This window comes from Erinaceus europaeus, chromosome 16 (assembly GCF_950295315.1).
Source record: "Erinaceus europaeus chromosome 16, mEriEur2.1, whole genome shotgun sequence".
In the NCBI taxonomy this organism is placed as follows: Eukaryota; Metazoa; Chordata; class Mammalia; order Eulipotyphla; family Erinaceidae; genus Erinaceus; species Erinaceus europaeus.
The window spans coordinates 41,600,636-41,606,291 of NC_080177.1; the positions used below are offsets into that span (position 1 = coordinate 41,600,636).

A 5,656-nucleotide genomic window follows, 5' to 3' on the forward strand; every position below is an offset into this window, starting at 1 on the left:
GACTCAAAAATGTATCTGTTCTACTCTTAACCTTTAGTTTCCTGATTATTAAACAATTTGTTCTGCTATAGGATTTATATATCTTAACTCTTTTCAGCCACCAGGCTCCAGATGCTACCATGATGCCAACATGACTTCCCTAGGCAGACAACCTCACCAATGTGTTCTGGAACCTCACCTCTCCAAAGCCCTGCCCCACTACAGAAAGACAGAAATATTCTGGAAGTATGAGAGTCAATCTACCAATGCCCACGTCCATCTGAGAAGCAATTACAGAAGACAGACCTTCCACCTTCTGCATCCCATAATGATCTTGGGTCCATACTCCCAGAGGGATAGAGAATAGGAAATCTTACAATGGAGGGGATGGGATGTGGAACTCTAGTGGTGGTAATTGTGTGGAATTGTACCCCTCTATCCAACAGACTTGTCGATCATTATTAAATCAATAAACAAACAAAAGTTATCTTCTACTTAGGTATTCATCATATGGCCATATTTTAATGGTTCCAGTTCCTTTATACATCTCTGCTTTCTGATTTCTTGAATTAGTGTAATCCATATCCCATTTAAGAGTTTTGTTGTTGTTGTTGTTGTTGTTGTTTGGTTTTTGGGTTTTGCCTCCAGGGTTATTGCTGGGGTTGAGTACCAGCAATACAAATCCACCACTTCCAGAAGTCATTTTTTTTCTCTTTTTTTTCCTATTTTTATTTGCTATGACAGAGAGAAATTGAGAGAGGTGGGGAGAGAAAGAGAGATACCTGCAGACTTGTTTTACCACTCATGGACTATTCCCCCTGCAGGTGAGGAGTGGGGGCTTGAACCTGTGTCCTTGTGCATGGTGATACATGCACTTAATCAGGAGCTGTATAACCTGGCCCCGAGCACTTTTGCACATTATTTTTGCTGTATAACCTGGCCCCGAGCACTTTTGCACATTATTTTAGCAAAACTTTATGAGACAGGAACAGGAAATTCTATTGCTTCTTCTAGCTAGTAAATGATGTGATTTGAGCAAATATTCTGCTTCATAGGAGTTAGTGTACATGCCAAATACAGTGACTTCACAATTACATATAATAGGACACCTTACCAAAATTGTGTCATTCAGAATGTGAGCACTCTTTAGTGATTCAAAGATTAAATTTGGGGATTTTACAATTTCTGTTATCTATGCAAAGTCATTATGAGTATTTATTTTTACAGAACACCAGTTTTACTTCACATAACAGAGAGTGCCTGACCACTTTAAGCATAAATATATATATAATAAAAATGATAACTAAAAAGTGAAAATAGAGTAGGGAGATAAACTGTATTCAGGACCAATGTTAAGGAAATAAAAAAGGCACCAAATCACTTTTGGGGAACTTCTAGATCATCAACTTTCTAGATCAAGGCAGTAATGGCTTAACTTGAGGAAAACAAAGAATGGTTCATTGACTATCAGAATTTAACTTTTGTAACTGGAATATGTTTTAGATAAATTCCATTAAGATTCTTATGAAGGATCTCTAAAAACAGGGCCAAAATCTGTCCTTAGATTCTTAAGAAAAATTGGATCTGAAATCAGTATAAGCACTGTTAGAACGGATTTGACGACTGAATCAGAGAATAGGATTTGGCTCCTAGGACACAAACCACACTACTAATCCCAGAGAATGGATTTGTTCTTTTAAAGGATTATAAATTTTTTAAATCATATTCTGCTGATAATACTTTACATTTCCGGTAAAACAAATTACTAAAGGATATTTTTACTGTGAATAGAATTGGACAATGTTTTCATTGTTGTTTGTAATTTCCCTTGTATAAAAAAAAGGTGCTAAATTTTAAGATAATCAGTCATGGTTCAAAACAGTAAGACAGCTGAAGATCAGAGCAAACAACCTGGAAATAATGCCAACCTATACACGAAGAGAAAGTTACACCTTAAAGAAAATCATCTTTATTTCTGATATTGCCATATGTGAGAATATTAAAAGATCTGCAGCTCTGAGACAAATGATTGCATAGTGGGATCTGGACACTGAGGGACAAGCTCAGGTGATCTACATGGTGACCTCTGTAACTTTCCATTCTAGATTCATTTGACCTGAGTGAAAGAAACAATTATAAATAATGTTGAAATATAGTGTTTTTAGTAATAGAAAAAGCTATCAATTCTTGAGCTTCCTTAATGGGATAGACCCTTAAAATACTATTTGTCAGATTCAAAATTAAAAGAGGGGGGGCGGGGGAAAGCAAGCTAGGAAACATTTGAGGTCATATAACACTTGGTGTCCAATGTTCTCAGTGCCTCCCTCTGTGCATAGACCTCACTTTGAAGTTACCATCAGCCACAGGCCTAGAAAATCCACTCACTAGAGACCATGTCTAATTCTTTGTTCTAATAGGCACCCAGATGGTTTTCTCCAAAGAAGCAGCCATCACGATCATATTTGATTTCACCAACTCAGCACAGGACCATCCCCACAGTACAGCAATAAAGTCTTGACCCTCTAGGCTTTTCCTTGACCAATATTTTCTGCTGTTGTTCACACAAAAGGTTCACCATTTCTGAGAAAAGAAAGGCAGAGTGGGGTGTGAGGGGTGAGGAAGGAGATTGCTAGAAGTCACAGCATAATGCTGTTAGTCTTAATTCTCCCATGACGGAGCCCTTGCTGGGAAAGACAATTACATGTGAAAGGATGGTAACCTCATGAGGCAATAACCTTCTGAGAGATCCTGCGCCACCATGTACAGGTTATTAATTTGATTACCTTTCAGAGAAGTAGCCAAACTTCAGGGGCCCTCTCAGTCCTAGTCAGTCCTTTCAAGGTCTGCCCATCTCTAATGAGCTGGGTCTTTTCAGCAATCATCTAACCACATGATTTCCTTAATTCTTAGCCGGTTGCATAACGACAAAGATAAATGTGGCTTTATCCAGCTGCTTCTAAAATAAGTTCAAGACTGAATTAATATGAATGGAAATACTTTTTGTGTGTGTAAAGGGTAGGGGGTAGAAACCACATGTGTGAGATTTGCCAGCACCTGCTAAAATGTACACTTTCTGTCCACATTGAGGACATAAGAGTGACAGAGACAGAATAGTAAACTCTGAGAAACTTAATCCCCTAAAATAGTCAAAGTCCATCAGATTATTTTTTTAATAAGGAACTGGAAAACTGCAAATTTTCAAAAAATAAATTTTCTTATAAGGGATTTTGTTGGCATTCCTGAATTTTATCAGTTGCTCAATTAAATATAATGACTATGCTATTTCTAAAAGCAAGGATTGAAATATTTTGGATTACCTCCTTTCTATTAATTTATACTCTCTTCAAGCTTTGATTCTCATTAGAAATATAGTGGTTGTGAGATGTTTTGAATGTGTAAGAACAGCAAAGATTTAATAATTGCTGGTGAAAAATATCTTACGGAAAGTTGCACAGAAAAAGAAATTTCATATTAATTGGGATTTTTTTTACTTCATTTTTTTTCTAGTTGATAGAACTATCCATTTTAATTCAGGAAAATTAGCTTACAATACTATAAAAGATTTAGGAATATTGTTTTCCACCTCAACAATTATATATATCACACCATATTTGAGTGGGAATATGTTTTTTACAAGAATTATTTATTGACCTGCTTTATAATGGAGACCAGAGCATCACTGCATACCTTCATATGCTGTGCAAGGGATTGATTCCAGGCCCCCTGAGTGGGAAATTTGATCAGTAGAAATGGTAATATCTCACCATTACTATTAACACTTCTTTGGTACATATTTGTATTACAATCTGTGTATCAAACACCCAAAGTTTAAGTAATTCAACAAAAAACTTGACCTCTTGTTCTGCCATAGCACATTATAATCTAGTAGGGGAAGTAGCTCCCACAGAACAGGTGTCTCTCTCTGTCTCTCACCATCTCTATCTTCACCTCCCTTCTCAGTTTCTGTCTCTATTTGAAAAGTTTTAAAAAAGACTTATACAGTACATATTGAATATTTATAAACTTTAAATTCCAACAATAAATACTGTGTAATACTAGAGAAACCCAGTATTTGATGTCCTAATGAGATAAAATTACTGCACAGAATCAATCATATGCTGAAATTTCTAATATAAGTGGTTTCATTTATTTTCAAACATTATATTTTTCAACATATCATTAAGAACTACAATCAAAATGCATTATGCACTCAAGCTTGTTGAGATATATGTCTATTATAATGACATAATTCATGTAATTACATCATCTGCATGAATGGAGATAGCTGGGCCTTCCTCTATAATGTACTACTAAATGTACTACTAAATGTACTACTAAAATGTAGTGCAGACAATGAGTTTAGCACAAGGATTGGCACATAGCACTCAATCAATCAATGATGTCTCTTGTTAATTTTTTGGAAATCTTATCTTTGTGACATTTCATGATACATGAAAAATACATGATTATGAAAAGTCTAAAATGTTCTGAAAAGAGAACAATTTCTCATAGCAATCAAAGAATTGGAGAAAGTAACTTCAAAATAATAATCAGTCCAGATAATTTAGAGAACAATTTAAAGGATAGAATCACTACCTACAATGAGAAATCTAAGACTGAATAAATGAAAATAACACTTCCAATTTTGATCTCACATATGCCTCAGAAAGCAGTCAGGAAGAAAAAGGAATATTTTCCTTTTTCTACTTCCTACTATTGTTATGTCCCTGAAATATTCACCATACCCTGATCCCATCTTTATGACTTTAGAAACATCAATGGAAATCAAGGGTATTGATGGGAAATCTATGAATGAAGAAATCTCAGTGTTTGAATTCATACCACATAAAGTCTAATTGTTCAGTTTTACAAATTATCAAGTGAACAAGAAATAAGGACAATGCCACATAAAAAACTAGTCCTCTTATTTATCTTGACAAGACATGGTTCCATTTTAATGATCTATGTTAATATTTTATTATACAGTGGTTATGCCCTGAAGTGTATTTTATAAGACTAATGAAGTTTTAGTAATCCCAGACGTCTTCTTCAGTATTCTCATATTATGTCTTTGCTGAGAACTCGTGTGGGGGAGACCACCAACCATCATGTGTGAGTAAGGAAGTTTGTGAGTTGGTGAGGTAATCAGTCAGGTTCTACAGTAGTGAGGGGTCCACAGGCAGTTCCAGTGGGATTCTGTGTTTTCACACAAAAATGGTCTATTGGTCTTCATTACAATGAGAGATGAGCAAACCCTTCTGTACTTACGGTTCATCAAACATCAAACCATTTTTTTTAATGTTTTGGGTTTGCCACAATCCAAAACACGTTTTGCCCTCAGCATTTTTCCCTTCATTTTCAAACCCCTGTGTATTTTAAGGGAAATTTAATCCTTATGTTTCTGACTCATTTACACTTAACACGTGAACATGTTGTTTCATAAGACTTATTTGAAGTCTATGAAGTTTTGTAAGTCCCTTAAACCCTTTTTTCCGTAGTGGCAGGAAGCTGTGTTACAAAGACATATGAACTTGAATCCTCAATGAGTGGAATTGGTTTGAAACTCAAGATTTGTTAAGACACAATGCTAAATTGAATTAAACTTGGTAAAAACCTATCCTCTCTCCCACAATTGCTATCCTATACTTTGGTGAGTAGCTTTTAACATTGAAATAAC

At 35.3% G+C, this 5,656-nt stretch overlaps 1 long non-coding RNA gene across 1 annotated transcript; it reads right to left on the bottom strand.

Annotated features, from left to right (window-relative positions):
* Nucleotides 1–1,966: 1,966 nt before the first annotated feature.
* LOC132533342 (uncharacterized) lies at nucleotides 1,967–2,820 on the bottom strand. The gene is made up of 3 exons (XR_009545217.1): nucleotides 2,763–2,820; nucleotides 2,365–2,559; nucleotides 1,967–2,095 (listed from the first exon to the last, which is right to left on the bottom strand). It is a non-coding gene; the product is annotated as an uncharacterized LOC132533342 (long non-coding RNA).
* Between the last annotated feature and the right edge of the window lie 2,836 nt (nucleotides 2,821–5,656).